The following is a 22,347-nucleotide window of genomic DNA, read 5'->3' as shown; positions in this document are numbered from 1 at the left end:
TAAGGAATGGCTTAGTGTCCTGGAGAGGCGGGTGGGCCACTGCCCCAGCTTCCCTCCCTTCTTTTCCTTCTAAGCCATGGGCCTTTTAACATCTAATTTCCCCTCTTCCTGTCCTCACCTCTGCCAGTAGGCGAAATGCTGGTTCTTTAAATAGAGAGGCTCTTCAGGAAGGAAGGCTCACCGAGGAACTTCCTGCAGGGAACTCAAGGTTGAGAGGGAAGATTAAGGGCAGTGGAGGCAGGTGGAGTGCGGGTGGAAATCCTTACGGCTCCATATCGCTCTCATTTGAAAACCAGGGAAATGTTACCCTGAAGGGCCTCAGTGAGGACTGCATGAATCAAGGTACATAAAGGGCCGGGTACCACATCTGGCACAGAGAACGTACCCTCAACATAACAGCAAGTGTTGATATGTACTGACTTTGATAAGCTAGTAGAATTAAGAAAAGGAGTGAACCACTTTAGGGTCTGGACAGCCATATCTGCCCGTCCAAAGTAAAATGAACCAGGGGGAAGGATGCCAGAGCTTTGTTTAATTTAAATATTCAAATCCAGCTTACTTTCTCTCCTCTTCCCCCACCCCTCTTTGTTTTTCGTAAAGAAAAAAAAAAATTAAAAGGGGGGCATGTCCCATAATATATTTTTTAATACATATTTATTTTATAAATACAGACAGAAAACCTATTATTTCTGTTTCTAGCTACAAAAGCAATTTGTGTTCAACATAGGAAAAAAAGAAACAATAATAGACAAAAACCAAAACTAAACAAACCCTCCCAAATGAAAAATAGAACTACCAAATGATCCAGTAATTGCATTTCTGAGTGTTTGAAGAAAACAAAAACACTAACTTAAAAAGATACCTGCACCCCATGTTCACTCGCAGCCTTATTTATAACAGCCAAGGTATAGAAACAACCTAAGTGTCCATCAACAAATAAGTGGATAAAGAAGTTGTGGTATATATACACAATAGAAGATTATTCAGCCATAAAAAAGAATGAAATCTTGCCATTTGTAACAACATGGATGGACCTTGAGGGCATTATGCTAAGTGAGATAAGTCAGACAGAAAGACAAAAACTATATAATTTCATTTATATGTGGACTTTAAAACAAAAAACAAATCCACTGAGCTCACAGATACAGAGAACAGATTGGTGGTTGCCAGAGGCAAAGAGGTGAGAGACGGGCAAAATGGGTGAAGGTGGTCAAAAGATACAAACTTCCAGCTATAAACTAAAGAAGTCAGAGGGATGTAATGTACAGCATTGTGACTACAGTTAATAATACCATATTGCATACTTGGAAATTAATCAGAGAGTAGATCTTAAAAGTTCTCATCATAAGAAAGAAAAATTTTTGTAACCATGCACGAATGCTGAATAGACTTTCTGTCTTGATCATTTTGCAATATATACAAATATCGAATCACGTTGTACACTTGAAATTAATAATTTTACATGTCAGTTATACCTCAACAAAACAAAAAACTAAACAAAACCAACCATCAATATTCCCACTCAAAGGTACCACATGTTGCTGATGGCTTTAGAAGTTTTGTATTTATACATATGCATTCATATGTGTTTGTTTTGCCCATTAAAATTGCACCATAACTTACAAACTTTTTTATTCTGCTTTTTTCAACAAAGTAGTTTACTATGAAAATAATTCCATGCCAATAAAATTTATCAGCAACATAATTTTTAATAGTTGCATTGTAGTCCATGGCTGTGTGACACTTACCAAATCATCACCTTCACTGGTCATTTATTTCCCTCATTTGCTATTACAAGTAATCCTGGGGTAAAAATCCATCCACCTTTGCAAACATCTGTGATTATTTCCCCAGGCTAAACACTAGAAGTGCAATTACTAAGTCAAAGGGTTAGCACAACTGAAGGCCTCTGACCCATACTTCCGTAGTGCTCCCAAGAAGGTCATGCTGTTTTAGAATCCCACCCACAGTGGGCCAGTCTGGCCTCACACATGGACCTCCCCTTCTTCGGTCTCTTGGGTATGTGGATTCTGTTGCTTCTGTCAAACGAGCCCACCAAGATCAGGAAAAACAGTGCTGATCTAGTCTAGGTTCAAATCATTCCTCCAAAATAAATGAGAGCTGTGAGAGGAGACTGCTCTGAACCGCTGCAGTGTCTCAGAACAAGGGGGTGGGGAGAGAAGGGAGGGTAGGTTTGCTGGGCCTAGCCTCTTCTCCTGAATTGAGAATTCCTGGCTTCCTCCAGTCCATCCATCAGCAAGGGAATGAATGAGCTTATATACAGCAGGGACACACATGCTGAGTGCATACATGCACACTGTCACCCCCATCACACCTCCAGCTGCGAGGCTGGAGACACTGGCAGGTAAAATGTCCTTTTAAAACCTTCATGAACTCAAGGCTGAATGTTCCTCACTCACTTTTTTTTTTTTTAAAGGAGAGAGAAAAGGATATGCGATAATAAATTAATCTGGGCTGGAGATTCAAATATTCATAATGAGTATTTCAGCTGGTTAAAAAGAGCCATTCTCCACCTCCCAGTGGGCAGGAAGGGACAGCTGGCATTTTGGAGTTGGCAAATTCCTCCTGAAAGATCAATGTTGTCTCTGTATTTGATAGACTGATCTGGTCTAAGGTTTATTTGTTGAAATAGATAATGTAATATTCAGACCATCAGTGTGTGCACACACACGCTGTTTTCCCTTAACCCCTTTCCTTCCGTGGAACTTTCAGAATCTGAATGCCTTACCGCCTTTTTGGACAGTCTGAGTTTCTGACCAGGGACAAAGGGGACTTCCAATGATGTGGCTACCATGGGGAGAGGAAGAGACAGAACGAACGACCTTCGAGGACTACAGGTTATCCAAAATTCCACTGAAACTAAGAAAATAGAGCTCTTCCCCCAAGTGCCTGCTACCACATTCCCCATCGGAATCTCTGCCTGCTGACAAGGACAACAACAGAGAGAGGCTTGTCTGGATGACGGTGAGGAGCAGGGTCACTGCTGGGGAGCCCCACGGCTTGCACTGGCCTCTGGGGACCTGCACGGGACACCCAAAAGCAGGTAAGGGAAGCCATTCCCCTGGTGTGCCCTGGCCCACGACCAGAGGCAGGAGTGGCCCAGGGGAATTTCCACTGGGGGTGCAGCTGCCACTTTTCGGGTAACTACCAATAGGTGTGGGCAAGGAAGAGCTCGAGAAATGAGTTGCCTGCTGACAACTCATTTTGCAAGTGGCTGCCCAGCAGATGAGGGACAGTCCGTGTGTTTGGCGACGGCTAAGGGTGGAGGGCAAACTCCCAGCGGGTTAGTGCCAAAGCCCAGGGCCTGTGTCCTTCCAGAACAGCGGCCAAGATGAGGGATGAGCAGCAATGGTTAACGGTTACGCAGAGCTCATTGCAAGGCAGGTCACGGAGGGCTCTGCTCTCACTATCTCCTCAGTCCGCACAACAAGCCCGGCAGACGAGGAGCCCAGATACAGGAACCTGGTGTTCTGGAAAATCACAGAAAACCTTCCAGGACTTTTAAAAAATTTTTTTCACTCTGAGCCTACCCCAACCCACCTCCTGCCCTCATCTCCGGAAGCACTCGGCCAAGTGCTGTGTTTACATGTTTTGAGAGATTATGTTGCCACCAGAAACAGCTCAAGTTCCCCTCCAGGCCCAGTCGAGGAAAAGAAACGCGCTCATTTGCCACTTTTAAACTGCATGGGGCACACGGAGAATAACTCTAAAGCCAGACTAGCCAGCCTGCTGCCCCTGTGTTGGGTTCAGATGGAGTTAACAAAACTCGATGAGCGGGGCTGTCAGGGTCCCAGTGACCGGCAGCATCAGCTTCCAAGGACCTGTGTTCTAAAGGGTCAGGTGGACTGTGTTAACCCAGGACCAGACCCTGCAAAAAATAGTTTTCTTGACATGATTTATGGAATCAACTATTTACATAGGATCTGAATTTGAGAATGGAGTGGCTAAAAATAGAGCGACTATTTACCAAAGAACTGGCATGGCCAGGCCACCATCCAGAGACAGCAGAAGATTTGTCTCTATTTCTAGGAAACTGCAGGACATTCTGGCCTGACACAACTGGTGATGAGTATATGAAACTCAAACGCTATGTAAGTAATACCCTAGGCCAATTACAAAGGTAGGTGAGACATTACCTTGTACATCTTGTGTCAAGGATGGGCTCCGGATAAAGGGATTCCTGGCTCATGAACAAAACAATCCTTATTTTTTTTTTTAAGCTAAAATGGATTCATTTAACAAATACTTATGAAGCATCTACTCTGAGCCAGGCCTTGTCCTGGGTGTTGGGAATCCTAAGATACACGAAATGGTATGGTCCTCACTCTCACGGGGAATACGTACAGTGTCTTGAGGAGAGATGGAAGATAAGCAGGTGAGTTATCGGGCAAGATAAGACTTCAGAGGGAAAGCGCCATGAAGAAAGCAAAACAGGCAGATGTGGTAGACAGTGATGGGTCGGGGTCAGAGGGTCAGGGCAGGCCGGGGCATGTGAGGTCAGGGAAGAACCCTCTAGGGCAGCAGGGACAGGCGCTGCAAAGGCTGTGCGGCAGAAGTGAACTTGGTGCGTACAAGGAGCGGAAGCGGCTCAGGAGCCTGACAAGCAAGGGGGACGATCATGAGGCTGGAGAGGTCAGGCAAGGTGACCAGCAAGGGCCAGCTCATGCAGGCCAGGACAGAGCTCAGACTTCACTCTCCGTAAAGAGCTCTAACCGAGTTCCTGAGTCTGTAGCGTGGCTAAACCTTTCATACATTTATAGAATTAAAACTTAAAAAAAAAAAAAAAAAAGAACGCAAAACCGACCCCACTGAAAATCTCAAAGATGACTATCATTTCCCAAGTAGGGGGCCCAAATTCTACTTTTTTGCAAAACTGATTGTCCAGACATCGTTTTCAATGTATTTTATGTATTTACTCATTCATACAAAAAATAACATTTGTATCACTGAGTCCCAGGCAGTGTGCTGGGTGCTGAGGAGACAGGATGGAGAAGACATTGTTGTCCCGCAGAGAATGTGGGACAAATAACCAGGTGACAACAACACACTGTGATAATGCCCTATGGGGGTGAGGGACAGGTCCCATTATATTCAGGGGTTACCCTACCCAGTCCGGGAGGGAGGGTGGGGCGAGCAGGGAGGATCAGGAAAGGCCTTCTGTAAGGAGTGCTATTTAAGAACACAGCATCCCTGCAGGCAAGAAGACACAGGGCAAGGTGGAGGAAGCAAACCAAGTTCAGTAGGGCCCAGGCGGAGGGTTTAAACAGAGCCAAGCAGAGGTGTATCACCTAGGGCCTCTCAGTCAGTCGGGATTCTGGAGTTTGGGGTATCAGCGTCAGGGGCCATCAGGACTTTCAAGCAGGGGAGCTCTGTGTTCAAGTCTGCACATCAGAACAAGGGCGGCAGTGTAGAGAGAGAGCTGGAGGAGCCGGTCACGGTCAGGAAGACCAGGTGGGCGGGGCTTGGGCTAGGGCGGAGGCGGTGGGGACAGAGACAAGGCGGCTGGTGTGAGAGAGGCAGAACTGACAAGTTTTGATGGCTGATGAGAAGCTGGTGATAAATAAAAAGGACAGTAAAGGAAGCTGGCCGGGTTTCCAGGCACCAGATGGACAGTGGTAAAATTCAGGGAGACAGGAAGCCCAGGGTGAGGAACGGGTGTGGGTGCAGGGTTGCGAGAGGAAGCACTCGTGTGTGACAGTCAACTGGCCCTGGGGCTTGGCGGACAGTGGGATGCAGGGGTTGGAAGAGCAGCGGGATCTGGGACACAGACAGCCTTTGGCATGCTGCTGGAGGCTGGAACCACAGAGAGGGATGCGCTCCATCGGGGAGTGAGGAAGAAGATTTAGAACCAGATCCGGAGAAATGACAACTCTCAAGAGCGAAGGCGCCTTCAGAGGAGACCGAGGCAGAGAGAGAGTTAGAAAGCCAGACTGCGGTACAATGAAAGACAAGCCGAGAGAGAGCTTTAGATTGCGTCCAGCATGGCCAGAGAGGAAGCAAGACGGGGGCTGAGAAGGGCCCACGAGGAGCGACAGGGAAGACAGGAAGACACGGGCGACTTGGTGATGGCAGTGTCGGCAGGGTAACTGGGGACAAAACCCAGCTGAGTGGGGAGGGAGAGAGGAGCGGGGAGGAAGTGGAGACAGCAGGGGTGCCTATATTTAGTCTCAAGACTAGGGATGAAAAAAAAATCAGCACAGAATTTTCCCCACATTAACAGATCAAATGTGGATTTTCCAAATGTTGGAAATAACTCCAGATTTAAAAGTGGGAAATAAAAGGGCCGTTTGGGAGCAAACTGCCTCAGGCCAGGGAAGTGGAAGGAGCCCTCTCAAGATTTCTCTGTCCAAGTGCTTTCTGGGGTGGCCACCAGCAGCTGGGCGCTAAGGGCTCCACTCCCTCCCGGGGGCCGCGCTCCAGGGCCGGGGAAGGGGACACGGGCCGCGGCTCACTGTCTGACCTGAGCAGCAAGGGCAGCACTCAGGGGACACGAGCACAGCCAGGGGACCCGAAGGTCACGGTCACGAAAGCTAGCACAGGTGGTCCCGGGCTGGTCCAGGAAGCTGACGTGGTTCCTGTTTATACTTGGGGTCCCATCGCTCTTTCCTTGCTACCTCTTCTGCTTGTCTACCCAACAACGATTTAGTAACGCTGCCTTGATGCTGGGAGAAGGTAAGGGATGCCGAGGACCGATAAGAACTCATCCACTGGGGAAACCTGATATCTGAACAGAGGAGTGTTATGCATTTAGTCATGGGGAGCCTGGTGGGCGCAGCGGCCCGGAGTCACAGGATGGATTTCCCAGTCTGCCCTGTACACAGGCTGTGTCACCTTGTACAAGGGAAATGAACTTCCTGAGCCTCAGTTTCCCCACCTGAGAAATGAGGTCATGATAGCCTGCCTCCTGGGTGGTGGGGAGTAACTGTGGCGGCCTCAGCTCAGTGTTTGGTACCAGGGGAGCCCTGGGCAGGTGGCAGCAGCTGCTGCTGTGTTAATAAGAGAAATGAGCCCTGGCTATCATGATGGGGGTGGAGGGAGGGGCATCCCACACAGTCAAGGCAGGGGGTCAGGGAAGGCTCACGGGTGGAGCTCACAGAGGACCTTCAGAGGGCCAGCAAGTGTGGGCAGGGGGAGGACACACCAGGCAGGAGGAACTGCAATCTCCAGTTTCTCTCCATTTCTTGCGAAGTTGTTAACCCGCTTCAATGAACACGATGCTTTTTTTTTTTTCTGGGTGCTGATTCAACAGGGAGAGCACAGGACTTGGGATAGGAAGGCCCAGGTTTAGACAGCAGCCTCCCAGCTTCAGACTGCCACACAGACGTGAACAGGCCACGCAAACCCTCTCAGTCACAAAATGTAGGCACTAGCTGCCCCTACTCCTCAGCCAGCCAGTCCATACTAACTGCGCTGTCAAGAGCGGGGGACACAGCCGTGAACTAGAAACAGGCATGGGTGTAAGGCACATTACAGCTTAGTGCAGGAGTCAGACAAGTAAACGGGCAACTACAACACTGAATGCAAAGCTCTGTGATCGGGGTTAACGCAAACATCAGATGAAACACTCTGTACGCGTTGGCTCTGGGAAGCCCTAGCAATGTGGTGGCACTATTCCAATATTCCTATCCTAATGCTGCTAGCCAGATCCTCAATCTCCCAGGAAGTTTTCCGAACGCCTAGTCTGAGGATGGCATCTTCTCTCCAAGGCAGCTACAGGTCAACGTGTATATCAAACACACATGTAGGTCTGTTCTACCATGCTTTCGCTGCCAGATTCTCTGTAGTCTCAGCATTCAATAAGGCCTGCCCACAGTGGGTGGCACCATGGTTGGTGATTTCAAATATATTTCGTGGATCTGAACCCCACAGGCTTGTGATGAGGTCTGAGAAGCTGATTCCTTCATCCAGCACGCACTATGCTGCAAAACATCAGCCAGGCACTGTTCTGAGAGGCCCAGGGTACGGAGACAGACAGGACGGACCCTGTCCAAAGATGATGAGTTTAGTGAAAAAGACACTTGGACACTAATGTGATGAGGTGTTACAGTTAATGCTACGCTGTATATAATTAGAGGGATAATGTCATTTACCACTCAAACCAGGACAGTTGAAGGAAGGGGGACACTTCTAAATTTATACCTGGGCTACAGACACAATCATAAACTGAACTTTATGGTCCTTAGATAGAATACAGAGGTCAAATTTTTGCTCCAAGTAATGGCAGATGAATGTCAGAACGAAAGCATATTGATACTGCAGCCTGATTCTACATAGCTCACATTTTTGCTTTCCAAGAAGCGAGTTAGCTCCTTTCCATGGTTCCTTGAGATATAGAATTTTCTTTGCATATTGAACCCTAAAGGCATTTGCGGATTGCAAGGTTATGAGCTGAAAATTGTATAAGGATGATAATCAGATACCTGAGCCTTGTTTCAATGGCAGAAATTTACATTATCGTATTGAAATGTGAGTTTCCATGCTATATCTACACTCCTGCCTAATGGCCTGCCACTTAGGATTATGTTAAACCCCCATCTAAAGGAGTTCCCTCTGCAGGCTCCAAAATGAACTGTCTTTCTAAGTGCTTTTTAATATTAACATTTAAAAGCATACTCCATGCTACCCTAGGGCGAAGCCAAGTTAATTTCTCATTTTTAGACTCACTCAATCTGGTGGTAAAAGCACTTCTACTTTACCGTGCGTGGGCACAACGGTGATGCTCCAGGAGAGAGGAACTCGAGGGAGGACAAAAAAACCCTTGGCGACATCCGTATGTTATGGGGTTTGGAAGTCACTCTCCTCCTGCCTGAAGGGTTCCCTTGCCAGGCCTGCAGATAATTTCCCATGTGAAACTCACTTCCAATGAAAAGCCCCATTGGCTTAAAGCCCTTCATCTAAGAAGTGAGCTTCTGTTCATAAATGTGAACACAGACTTGGTGGCCTGATATGCTGAGATCCCATTATCTGTAGTCTACCAAGCAGCAGGTGTCTTACTACACAGGCAACATGACTTTTCATCTTTCTTTCTTTAAAAAAATTAAAAAAAAAAACTAAAGTACAGTTGATTTACAATGTCGACTTTTCATCTTTCTTAAGGGACAAACGCCTGGCCAATCTTTGGCTTAGAGAAGACATATATCTCATAAAGATGATTCTCTCTCATTTCATATGCCATATTTCAGATGAGAAACTTAAAAAATGAAGAGAAATAAGCCAAAGTTGGTTAAAAAAATTCCTTACGCCAGTTCTCCTCCAAACCTAAAAACAGAATCAGAAAGAAATCCAAGCCTGCTTTTGTAAAAACAAAACAAAACAAAACAAAAAAAACCCCCAAACCCCCCCAAAAACCAAGAGCAAAATGAAACTCCTTCTTGCCCCACTCATGTATATTAGACAGCATAAAACTTCTGGACCAGGTGTGTATTAAGAATCTTCTACATTTTGGTATCCATAATCCTTCATAAGAGGAAGGATATAATGTTACCCAGCCTTCTCTAGTAAACACTAAAAATTTGGCTTCAAAAAGTTGTTTTTCTAAAACACTTCTGAAAATAGATACTTGCAGAAGAAAGTTATCATGCTAAGTGGAGGCATGGCAAACATCCTTTCTCCATGACATGGCAACGAATAGACTTCCCCTTAGTGTCACCAGAGTACCACATCTTCAGGCTCCCCTAAGCATTCTGCTTATGGCTTCCATGAGTTGCCTTTCACGATGTTTATCAATCCCTTTGTTTATAAATTCTGCCAGCTGTGAGCATGACCCTAGAGGCCTGAATTTTTACATAATACCACCACTTAATTCACTTGTGAAGCCCCCAAAGTAAGAGGCAGCCCTTATATTACCTCAACAGCCATAAACAGGAGGCAGACTTCTGGGCTCTTTTTACATAGGAAAGGAAAGTCTTTTTAAAGAGTTTGCGCAACAGATGTATTCTGAGCACATCGGTTCTCTGGCATTCTTCCTGTAGCTCCATATCAAATGTGAAATGTAGTTAAATCACAGGTTTACACTTAAGCTTGCTTAACTCTGATAATGGCCCTGGACGCATATCAAAGAACGGGCCCACGTGCACTTATCAGTCCCTTACAGGTATGAAGCTTAAGAGTTCAACAGAGTACTCCATTGCTCACTTGTTTAGAAACTCAGAGGTAGTTATCAGCAAGTATTTGGATACGGGCTCCAATGACTTCTGATCCTAGGTAATCTTATATTGCCCCAGGGTTGCCTGGTTATAAACTACAGGTTTAAAATACTCTTACGACAGATAATTCACAACCATGGGCTAGAGGTCTAGATGCCTAAATCCATCAATAACATACAGGAATAGCCTTCAACTTGTTGGGGAAGGTTTCTCTCATTAAGTTTTATGTTTTTATGTTGATCTACTGCTTTGAATGGATGTTTCATCAGATGATAAAATTTTCAAACATCATAAAGGAGTATCAGTATAAATAGTAGAGAGGGGAAAAACAAGCCTCCCTTCTCACTGACCGCCCCCGCCCCGCTTCAGAAGTAACCATCTTTATCAGCGTCCTGTACTTCCTTCTGGAGATAGTACATGAACATACAAGCTTGTGTGTGTGTGTATGTGTGTGTACAGGGTCTGGGCAGGCACCTGTGTACTGATTCCTTCTGTTAAAAAACAAAGAGTAGCAGATTGTCACATTCTTCTGAACACTGCTTGTTTCCCTTAACGATATATCTTGTAGATTACTCCTTCAGCCCAGGGAAAGTTGCCTCCTTGTTCTTTTTAGTGACCACATAATATTCTACCACAGAGGGGGCTCTTATTCAACCAGACCCTTACAAATGAACATGTAGGCTGTTTCCTATTTTTTGCTTTCTAATGGGACAGATTCTCAGAGCTGGAATACGGCAGAAGGGGCAGTGTATAAATACTACCTACTGCCTTCCTTCTTTTAAAACACCCTGCTCTCTGAACAACATGGAGAGGCTACTTGGATGAAATGGACGCTAACCCTCCTGGTGCTACACAAGGAAGATGAACGCTCTCCTCTCTCCTCGAGCTCACAGTTGGTTTCCCAAGCTGCTACCCTTTGGCACTGCCCTTGAGCAGCAGCTGAATCCTGGGGAGAGGAGCTCCTTAGCTTTGTCAGAACTCAATCCATTGTGTTGCGCAGACCATCCTCAGCATCCAGGCAGCCTCCGCCCAACAAGAATTCTATGTAGGGTGAATCTCTTAGCTTAGGGAGCCTAGCGTAGAATTGAGGTCAAGGTCATTCCTCCCTTCCACATAGCATCATGCAGGACTCTAATTGCTGGGGGGCTCTAAGCACTTACACAGGCTTTAGACAACAAATCCCAAACAGTGAAGTGGGGTAAAGCCTCTGGAGCTGGACTGCCTGGACTGCGGTCAAGTAACCTAACCTTTCCACGACTCAGTTTCCTCTCTGCAAAGTCGGGAAAGTAACACCTACTTCAGAGGGTGACTGTGAGGACTGAGGAAAACAACGTCTATGTAAATTGCTGAGCAAAGAGCCTGAACTTAGTGAGGGCTCAAGAAAATGTTAACTACTATTAATAAAACAATCCAAAGCCACTCTTTTATTTTTTGAGAAACATCTTGGCCCTGCCTAAAAATACACCTGTTGTGAATTCTGGCCTTGGGGTGATGCTCCAGTCTCCTGACCCCTCTCTCTCCAGGCTCCCATGTTTCTGGCACACCCTGCAGAACTGTTTGCTATTTCTTAAGCACACAGTGTCGTTGCCTCCTTGTTGGTGTTTGAGCATTTCCATTTCCCTACAATGTCATCCGTCTCCACATGGCTAACTGTTATTCACTTCCCAGGATGCAACCCACAGGGTGAGGCTAAATGTCCTTCCTGTGGCCCCTACTGTGTCTTGAGCCTACATCCCTCGTAGCACTGTCAGGCCTCCTGGAAGGAGCAGATCTTCACAGGAACTGAATCCTAAATCCCCAGCACCCAGCACCCAGCACCGTGTGAGTACACCAGAAGGACCCGGTAACTGCTTGCCGAATTCAAACGAAACCCAGCGAGACAAGATTTCCCGTCAGCCTATTTAATTTCCTCAATAAAACATCATCTATGCCTCTGGCACGTTCTTTCCATCAACAACACAGGTATCTGCACTGCAGGTGTTTATATTCCTAAAAACCTTAATTTAGAATCTCCTTTCAAAGGCAGGGCTCAGGCTGCCTTTGAGGAGAGAGTTCCCTAAGAGCCTAAGCGCGCTTCTGCCTACCGCTCGTCATCCTGCAAGCAGGCAGATGGCCTGAAACCACACGCTTCGTCTAGGTGGTTCTCCTCCCTGTGCCACAGCTAAAAGGACTTCTCGATACTTCAGATTAGCGTATCACTCTACAGTCCGAACCAACAGGAGAAACAGCTGGATCTAGAGAGTCTGACTATTTTTTTTTTTTGTATAAAACTTCTAGGGAAGATGTAGACTCTTGCCCTATTCAGAATCATTAATGCAGAGACTCATATGACAAATTAGTAACAGAACTTGCCACTCTTGATGAGCGAGCATGCTTTCCTTGAAGGGACAACTGAATCGTACATTCCATTATATTTTTCCCTTCTTCATCATGGCTGCTGGGTAGCTCAGGGCACTTTGATGGTGAATTACCCTCTTCTTCTCTCAACCTTTGTCAAGCTGCTATTCTTTATGCTTAATTGACCCTACTGTGTATGTATTTTGAAAAAGAGTAATGAGCCTCACATTTTTGTTGGGTTATCAACAAGGCTTGGAGAACAGGTGTTACCAAGTACCTGGCGGACGTAACACATCTGCCTGCACTGTCACCCAGCTGTGCTCCGCCCCCCCAACCCCCACCATGCAGAACTTGTCAGCACACAATGGCTTGAAATAAAAAACAGATGCCTGAACTTAATGCTCATGAGTTGTGGAAATGCTGTCCTGGTTTTAACTGGCAACAGGAGACAAGTGTGTAGGTGATGGCTGCTGCCCAGATTTTGAAATGGATACGATGGCCCAAGCTGTAAAGCTCTCCTTCGATAAGTGTATGGAAATCACTCCAGCCCTTAGGGGGACAATCATGCCTTCCCAGCAATAAAAGGAAGGAAAGGGAAAAAATGAAGCGGAAGCTCAGTCCCCACATCGCAAACCTCAGAGCAAACGGGAACTAATCAGTAGGTTCCGGGACCGTGTTGACACCAGAGATAAAGGCTGGACTTGCAAATGCTCTGCTGCCTCCTCTCCAATTTGGAGGAAAAGTGTAAGTGACAACCCGATCGTCAACTTTTGAGGGAAAGTTTTTTGTTTTTTTTTTAACGGCAGAAATGAGCAAATGTAAGGAAATGTCCTGAGTGTGAAAAAACACTGCTGACCTGAGATGAGAGGGTTACAGAACGCTCAAGGAGAGATTAGCGCCTCTGCCATCACACCTGGAGTCCAAAGAGTCGGCCCGATACAGTGGGAAACCTTGGAAGAAAGGAGGTGCGCTGTGAAACTGCATTCCCTTCCCCTCCCTTCCTCGCGATGGGAGAAACCAGCCACTGCCTTCCAACCTCCAGCCAATGACGTGCCGTATCGGCGTTATCTCTGAGTATCTGTCAAAGCTCCGGATCTCAAGGGTGGCTCACATCCAGGCTACCAGCCATGGCTAAGAACGAGGCCCTAGTCCTCAAGACGATGGAAGACTCAGTGGCCGGCTGGAGCTTACACAGGCATCACTTCAAATTCTGCTTCTGCTTCCTCCCAGCTCTGTGATCTTGAGGATGTCAGTTCATCCATCTGACACCCTGGTTTCCTCATCTGTAAAATGGGGATGTTGGCTATGGTTACCTCACTGGGTTGTAAGGAAGATCAGATCACGTATGTAAAACCCTGAAACTAGGGCCTGGCAGTGGGAGACGGCCATTAGACATTGCCCTCATTCTCCTTCCTCCCTGGAATCCTTCATTTTCATCCTTTGTGGTCTCTGTCCTTTGCTATAGTTTACTCCAACTCCTTCCTGCTCTCCTCTCCCGGCCTCTTTCTCTTAAACTTTGGCCTTACCTCTGTTTTTTGGGAGCTCCTTACTCTCCTACGTCCTTCCTGGCTCCCCAAACTCATCCGGCATCTGAACTTCAGTGATAACCAGGGAATGCAGGGTTCCGACGGGAGAACGTGGTGGGGTTGCTTCAGTCTCTTTCCTTTCATGCCCAACCTTAGAAGCTTATCCTAACCCAACCCCCTCCGGCCAAGCAATCCCGCAAAGCTGCTGGGGGGTGGGGGGATTCCAGAACCCAACTGCCTAGGTCCTATCCCACCTCCATCCTCAGGCAAATCAGGTAACCTCTCTGTGCTACTTCCTCACGTGTAAAATTGAGGTGACAACAATCCCTCATGTGTTGTGATGATTAAATAAATAAATACACATCAAGGGCCTGGCACAGAGGGGCTGAATGAATGGTAGCTACCGACCATCATCATGACCACCACCACCACCACCATCATCTTCTATCCTACAGAGACTTCAAGTCCCATCATTATATTTTCAACCTTCGAGAGCAAAATTTGTTCTCAGGAATATCAATCAGGCCCTGGAGGATCAAACTAAGGTGGAATTTTCCAGTAGCTCAGTGTGATCCTGGCAGAAGATTCAGTTCTTATCCATACTCGGAGGCTTTGGACGACGTCACCGCAAGTTGGAGACTGGCTGTTGGCTGCCCTGCTGCTTCTGGCAGGCCACCAGAAGATGCTACCACCCAGCGGCCTAGCCAGAGGCGCTCCCAGAGCCACTGGGCCAGAGGATACACTGTTCCTGCGTGTTCACGGCTCTTACAGAAGCAAAGGGGCCAGTCCTTTGAGATTCCTTTTCCAATGGTTCCTCCCATCCCAAGACACACTCCTGAGAACACTGTCATTAAAACTAATGGAGGCCAGACCCCGGCACACCAACCAGCATTTCCCATATGTCCTCTAATGGTCTGCAAGGGGCACTGATCATGACATTTTCCCAGAAATCTGTTTTTTAAGTGAAACAGCTCTGTCCAGAGCAAAGCAAGAAGATGACATTTTCTTCATTTTTTAAAAACTACAAAGTATGTTATTCTTGAAGGAGCCAGTCAGTTAACTAGGAATAAAATAAATTCTGCAACAACCATTTGGACTCAAAAAAGGGACATTTTCAGAGAACATATAAGGAATTATAAAGAAGCACAGATTTGCCTCTTGGCATGAAAAGCCACCAGATCCTTCACCAAGTCCATGTAAGACAGGCCTGCATAGACGACATCTGTGGTCCGGGCTGCCTCTCCCCTGGGGACCACCCCTCTCCATTCCCACAGTCCATGTGCTCTGAGTGGCCCTCATCCTCCTTCCACCCGGTCAAGGAGGAACAGGTTATGCAGGCCTAGACCAGCAGAGCATCACATACTCTGGCCACACAGACTGGTTAAGGGACTGGAGAGGTGATTCAACTTGGACCAAGAGGAATTAGGCCCCGACGATTGCTCAAACTTTTAGACAAAAGAGGCTCTTTATTCTCTCCTGGACTTGGGAGTTTTAAAGAAGTCAGTCCCGCCGGTGGCAACCATCTTACAGTCAAAAGGAAAGTGCTTATCTAAGAGGAGAGGCAACAGAGAAGAAAACTGAGCTGGGAGATGGCAAGAGCTGGGTCCCAATGGCAACATCTGAGCACCTGGATCCACACATGCCTGAAGCAGATATTCCTGTGCTTTTCAATTAAAGAGTGAACCAGTAAGTTCCATTTCAGCCTAAGTTAGTTGGGCTGAGTTTTCTGTTACTTGTACCCAAGAATCCTGACTGGTAAATTTGCTCAAGCTGACACAAAGGGTCTCAGATATAAAGACTTCTTGTTCATTGAAAAGACGTCACACTAGGGAAGTTTATACTAGTGCTCATAGGAGGAGGACAGGACCAGCCAGCTCTTATTAGAGCCCAGAAAGGCCCTGGATTGAGAAAAATGAAAACATTCCAAAGGCAAAGGGTGGGCAGTAACTTCAACAGTGCACGGTGCTTTGAGACAATGTGTCAGCCAGAGTTGAACAGCTGGGATGCACTTTCTATAATTCACTTATAATTTCAGAAAGAGAAATGGATGTTACTGATCCAAAGGAAAATAAATAGCCGGCTCATTAAGCAGGTTTAGCGCAGTAACTGAAGGCTAAACATAGCTACTCTGTCTAAGGAGCAAAAATAAGCAGGAATTTTCAGTAAGGCTAACTGATCCCTATTTATACTCTCTCCTCATTAAGCCCACGGCGAGTCCAGCCGAGCCCAGATGCTTCTGAGCTGCTTTCCCCATTTGGAGCTCAGAGCTAGTCTTAAGCTACAACCTGACTCCAAGGTAAGCAGCCCTTGCTGAAAGCTAAAGGTGTCAGAATTCGTCTGATGTGTTTGGTGCTGGGTTGTAACTCAGACAAGAAGAATACAGCTTGTTTTCAGATCCATTTTGTTCGCTTTTTACAACGTAAAACTCAAAGCAAAGAAGCAGCAGCAGAATGTTGAAGGGCCTTGTGTGACACTTAGGAATGGAAACAGGCCCTTTCTGGAAGACATTTGGCCTAAAAAAATTGAAGAAGAGTTGCAGATGGTGAGGCCTATTTGACCATGAAGCGAAACTGTGATGAAAGTAGGGAATGTCTCAGGCAAGTCAATTCCACAGGATAAACCGACAGAAGATGTTCCATCAGGGACCCAGCGAGCACGGAATTCTGGAATGGGAATACAACATGAGTAGGCCTTCCCAACTTTTGCGCCCAAAGAATTAAAAATTGTATTGACGTAAGAAACAAAACAACTGTAATATTATAGATGAAAAGCACATGTTCAGAGAGTCAATTACGAGCAGTTCCCCACGTATGCCCAGTACACTCCTGCCCCCGAGCCTGTCCCTACTGTCCCCCTTGCCCAGAATACCTCTGGTGCCTTCCGTCTAAATCTAACTCATCTTTCAAGACCCAGGTTCAAGTGCCAATTTGATTCAATGACTTCCTCGATCATCTAGCTCAGTCACATCTCCTGATGGAGAATTCCAGCAGCACCTCATCCCGTAGCACCTAGATCTTTCATTCTTGTTTTACAGTTATTTTCTACTTTATATATTAATAATGTATATGATTAGAATGATTACATATTATTTTTTCTTTTAGTTTCTTTGAAGCCATCATGCTGTACGTTACACACCAAGCACTTACTTATCTTCTAAGTGGAAGTTTGTCTACCATGTACAGAACAGATAAACAACAAGGTCCTACTGTATAGCACAGAGAACTGTATTCAATGGCTTGTAGTAATCTGTAATGAAAAAGAATATGAAAAAGAACATGTATAAATATGTATAACTGAATTGCGATGCTGTACACCAGAAACTAACACAGCATTGTAAATGAAAACATTTTTTAAATATAAAGAAAATGAATATTAAAAAAATAAGTGGAAGTTTGTTCCTTTTGGCCACCTTCACTCATTTAATTTATTTTTCTCTATATAAAAATAAATTAATATATATGTTTATGAATATGTAATAAATGAACATATTTTACATTTCTGCAATCTGTCATTTCTCAGGGCACTACCCACATCTAACCCATCTTTAACATCAGAACATGCGGACGTTCAGTAAATACCTGTTGAATGACCGAGGAATGTTCTGGTTGCAGAGGACTGCAACGCCTTGCACTAGAGGAAGGAGAAAGGGGCCGTGGAAGCCACCTCGCTCGTGCTGCACCCACTATCTTGTTTCTCTGCACACTGGAATGAGAGTAATTGGACTTCTCCCTGTGGTGGGGAACATGACTGCTCACCATTCTGGGGGTGCAAAACAGATTCTTAACCAGTTCCAGTTAAAAAAAATCCCCATGAAAATATTAGGGTGGGCCTGGCTTGCTCACGTGCTCCCCGGCTCCTTCATTTCCCCACGCTATTAATTGTGTTGCAAAATCTCCATCAGTGAAAAACAAGGCTTTCCACCAAGTAACTCTAAAATAAGTCAAATTTAATTACTGAAGCACCCATGCTTTTTTAATTATACCAGTGGAAACCTTTCTAAGATACAGCACACATATTTTTCTACTTTCAAAATCAGAATATATCGAGCAGAGTTTCCTTTTTGAGGAACTGGGGTGACAAAGGTCAATTACGGCTTCTGCTGCGATAAAGCTGTGACCCAAGAAACTGTTGGGTATGATGGATGGCTTGCTCTTTATCCAGACCTCTGTGCTATTACGATTTTTATGTAATTTTTTCCTCCTAAGTTCTCTGTACCTTGCCTCATCAGTAATTATTCATTTTTGTTCTGTGAATGAACAGAGCAGAGTATTATATTCCAGAACACTGGATGATGGGAAATCTTGGGGCCGAGGTTATTATAACTGTATGCAAAGTAAGGCATATCTTGGACAGGGCGACTTTAGAACCTGCTCTCTCCTCAGTTCCTGCCGCAAAGTTTTGTAACCCAGTCCCTCCGGCCACAGGTGACTGAACTGCCAAAGCCCCTGCAGTCAGGGTCTCCGCTCCACCGACGGGCCGCCAGTCAGTGACGGGGCCCAGCACAAAGCCAGCCTCGGTCCGTCGGAGTCTCACCCTCAGGAAACAGGACTGGGAAGCAGAGAACTGGGCAGAAGCAGAGGAAAGCCACGAGGGGAGAAGAAGATTCAGACCCAGAGGGTGATGGGGAAGCGGCAGCCAGGTGTGAGTATCCGGCAGAAGCAGCTGGACACGCAGAGGGCCACCACACCAAGCAGCTGAAGGCTGGTGATATGGAGCAAAAACAGTCCCTCAACTGCATTTGGTCCTGCTCCCCTTCCTGGCCCGACCTCCCTGCAGCTCCAGCTCTTCCCAGCCTTTCCTGGGTTCCTGGCCTGTGTTTCTGCTCCACACCCCCTTAACCCCCTCAAACGACCTAAAGGTGCTCAACCAGCCTAGAAACCAGGTGAAGGTGTGGTGCTCAGCGCCAGGTGTGGACTGGGGTGGGTCTGGGGGTGGTGGGGGGTGGGTGTCTATGTTATTCTACACCTCAGATATGACAGGATCCCTGCAGGCAACCTCCCTTCTCACCCCGTGCCCTCTGGACGAGGGACGCAGCATCTTAGGAGAGCCTCCCAGAGACATTTCACATCCTCAGTTATTGTTACAATAACAACTGTGACACTAATCGGTAACTTGTACTGAGCACCTACTATGTGCTTGAAGGCACACTACGTGCTTTACATGAACTATGTAATCCTCACAACCACCCTAGGAGGTAGAAACTATTATTAAACAGAGGAGGCTTACAGATGGCAAGTTAACTTTTTTACAGCAACACAGCTCATAAGCAGTCAAGTTGGGATATGAACTCAAATAAACCTGTCCCAGAGCCTGCGTGCTTAACACTGTGATGGACTCGATAATGAAAACCTGACTTTTCCTGAGGACTTCATGAGGTGACATGGACAAGGGGTCCTATCACACACCCCTTAGGAGAAACCCTGTCATGGTTCCTCTTAGTTCTTTCCCCAGAGCTCGCCACCCAACCTCTACCACCCTCGTGTCTCCTCCGTCTCACCCCAGCCCCTCAAATCTCAACCTGTATGCCCCACTCAACAAAACCAAAGCCCGGCCAGGAGGAGTCCCGGGTCCACCGCCAGCTTTGCACAGACACAGACTGCAGCTTCACGGCTGCCCTGGGAGCAAAGGCAGCCCCACGGTGACGCATAAGGAGGCAGTTCTGAAAGGACATCCTCTCTCCAGAGCAAAGGGAACATCTTTAGAGATGGCGGAATACAGGTCAGCTCATCTGAGCGGAGAGAGTGTTTTCTTTCTCCTCTTTACTACAAATTTTTATATTTCTTGATGAACCTGGAGGAAAGCTGGGTGTGAGGCTGTAGCAGGACACAGCTAGCGTTCTGCTTGAAATCACACAGCTCTCCTGTTTGAGGGGCCCGACATGCTGATTACACATTCATATTTGAGAGGAGGGTGTCAGGTTTCCGCTGAACATTCTGTACATAGAGACCCAATTCTTCCCGAGCTCTGCCAAGTTCAGTGGGTTAGCTGGTGAACTTGCTCGAATGAGACACACCAAAAGTGAGGAGTAAGGTGGAAAGCCGGCTCGGATTGCATTTCAACAGGCATTCAGGTTAGGGCTGGCAGGGCTCTGTGTGGCCAAGCTGTATGGAGGGTATCAACTCAGCTCAGGTTGTGTTAAGCCTCCCTTTGTATCGCCACTGGAACTGGTTACTTGAAATTGTACCTTGAAAAGAATAAACTCCAGGAGCTGACATTTCTGGACGTGGAAGAAGAGCTGGGAAAAATCAGCTCAGTTTGCAAAGAAAAATCCTGCAGAAGAGTTTTTCTTTCTTTGTAAAGATGAACCAGGGCACGTGCTTGTGGGGATACTGCCTAACTGACTCGGGCTGAAATTAAAGGCAGAATTAATAACTGCCTTGTGAGGCAGACGGAATTTAACTTAGAATATCCTTGCAGAGAAAGAACCAGAAAAAAAGAGCTCTCATTCCCTACATGGAGACTTGGGTGTTGCATGAAAATTAACTAGCCAGACTTCTCCTGACCCACAGCAGGGCAGAGTATCTTTTCACTAATTTTCCCTGGCTACTCTGAGTTTAAAGAACTATGAATTCTCAAGAACTCGTTTTTTCCAGTATAAGGTCAGAAAACAATCCTTCAAGGTATGAATTAAATTTCAGTTTAATAGGCAATTTGGTAGAGGGCTTTATACCAGAAATTATTATAGATTTTTGCGACAAGTATTAGTAAACTGCTAGTTTTGGGGGAGGAAGAAAAGTACCACTGCCTTAAAGAGAAATTCTCCTGTTAGGGGAGGGGCAAAAATGAAACACGCAACATATTCAAGTGATCAAATTCCAACTTTTCATTCCTTTCAGTATTCTTCTCTCTCTACATCATTCTTATGGTCCAAATGTAAAATTTTTTGCCACCTAAAAGGTTAGATCCATAGAGACCTCAGTGGAAAAGAAGAATTGGGACTCCATACCATCTTTTTTTTTTAAGCCCAGTGCTTCAAAATGGGTGGAGCTCGAGAGGTACGAAGTTTGAAGTTTCCTGGCTAACAGGATAAAAAAGGTTACACAGAACCGGAACTCCTCCTCCCCCATTCTCAGTAAACTGGACCAAGGCAGACAAGGAAATGGCAAACTTAGAGCAGATCTAGAAGCTGAAGTCAGGAGGTTATCGGAAACCTTACTGATACAGTGTAAATTGCAAAGGCACTTCATTCAACAAGTGCTTTTGAGTGGATGATCAGACCACTCACTTATCACTTAAGATCTGTCTCTCCCTGCTAGCAAAGTTCCCTTGATGTCCTTATATCTGATTTCCCCCACGTGGGCTGTAAGAGATTTGAGGGGAGAGTCTCCTTGCTCGTGCCTGGAACGGTATCCTGAACAGAAGGTATTTATTCTGTGTCTGCCGGCTGGCTGGGAAGGGACTGAGTCTGATTTGGCTGATTCTGAAGGCTGATGTTGGCGCCTGCCAAGCGCAGGCTACAGTGGCAGATATTCAACCGGAGGTGCCATATTCGAAGGGGACATGTAAGGTGGAGGTAAGTCTCCGTTCCATTGAGATTTTAAGAAGGGTAGAAGCTCAAGCAAGAGCAGCTGGTGGTGTTTCTCTGCTAATAATTATTTAATTGCCATCCTCACTTGGGACGGTGCTGGGTCTAACTGCTGTCTGGGATGATAACCTTGGCTGTGTCGGTCACTAACATGTGGACCTTGCCTCTGCTGGATTAGTATGTCCAGGAGTCCCATGACCCTGCTTCTTGATTCTTGATCTTTTGCCAGTTCATTTTCAGTGAAAACTGCACACTTTAAGTACCGCCACGAGATGACCAAGTACGTATTTCCTCTAATTCCACTTTCACACAAAGGGTCAAGAGAAGAAGAGGATGCGTGTGTTGGGGGTGGGGGCTGTTTGTCCCCCAGAGGAAGCAGAGAGTTATATGGCACTCCTACCATGAGGTCTGTGCTGTAAGGCACGGTGAATGGAAGCTAAGGGAGGGGAATGATGTCTGACGTGACATGATGACAGCCTTGCCAATTTCATTCTCCCATTCCATCCTTGGTGCCGCTATCCTTAAATTCTCGTCTGCAAGTTTCACCTCTTACATCTTCTAAGGCTCTGAGTATAGTGGTGAACAAAATAAACTAAACAGGGCTTTCCAACTTGCTCAAAACCTAAGATGATTTCTCTCCTCCGTCATTGCTTTAGTCACTAAAAACAGATAAACAGCAAGACTCTAATATATTGCACAGGGAACTATGTTCAATATCTTGTATTAACCTGTAATGAACACAAATATGAAAAAGAATATATATACAACTGAATCACTGTGCTGTACACCAGAA

General features: G+C 46.1%; 1 protein-coding gene across 6 annotated transcripts in view; it reads right to left on the bottom strand.

Moving 5' to 3' along the window:
* ARHGAP26 (Rho GTPase activating protein 26) overlaps positions 1-22,347 on the bottom strand; it is a 414,886-nt gene that overhangs the window by 37,502 nt on the left and 355,037 nt on the right. The window lies entirely within an intron of this gene.

Source organism: Camelus ferus, chromosome 3 (assembly GCF_009834535.1).
Source record: "Camelus ferus isolate YT-003-E chromosome 3, BCGSAC_Cfer_1.0, whole genome shotgun sequence".
Classification (NCBI taxonomy): Eukaryota; Metazoa; Chordata; class Mammalia; order Artiodactyla; family Camelidae; genus Camelus; species Camelus ferus.
Note: the sequence above shows the minus strand (reverse complement) of the source record. Positions and strands in the feature narration are given on the sequence as shown.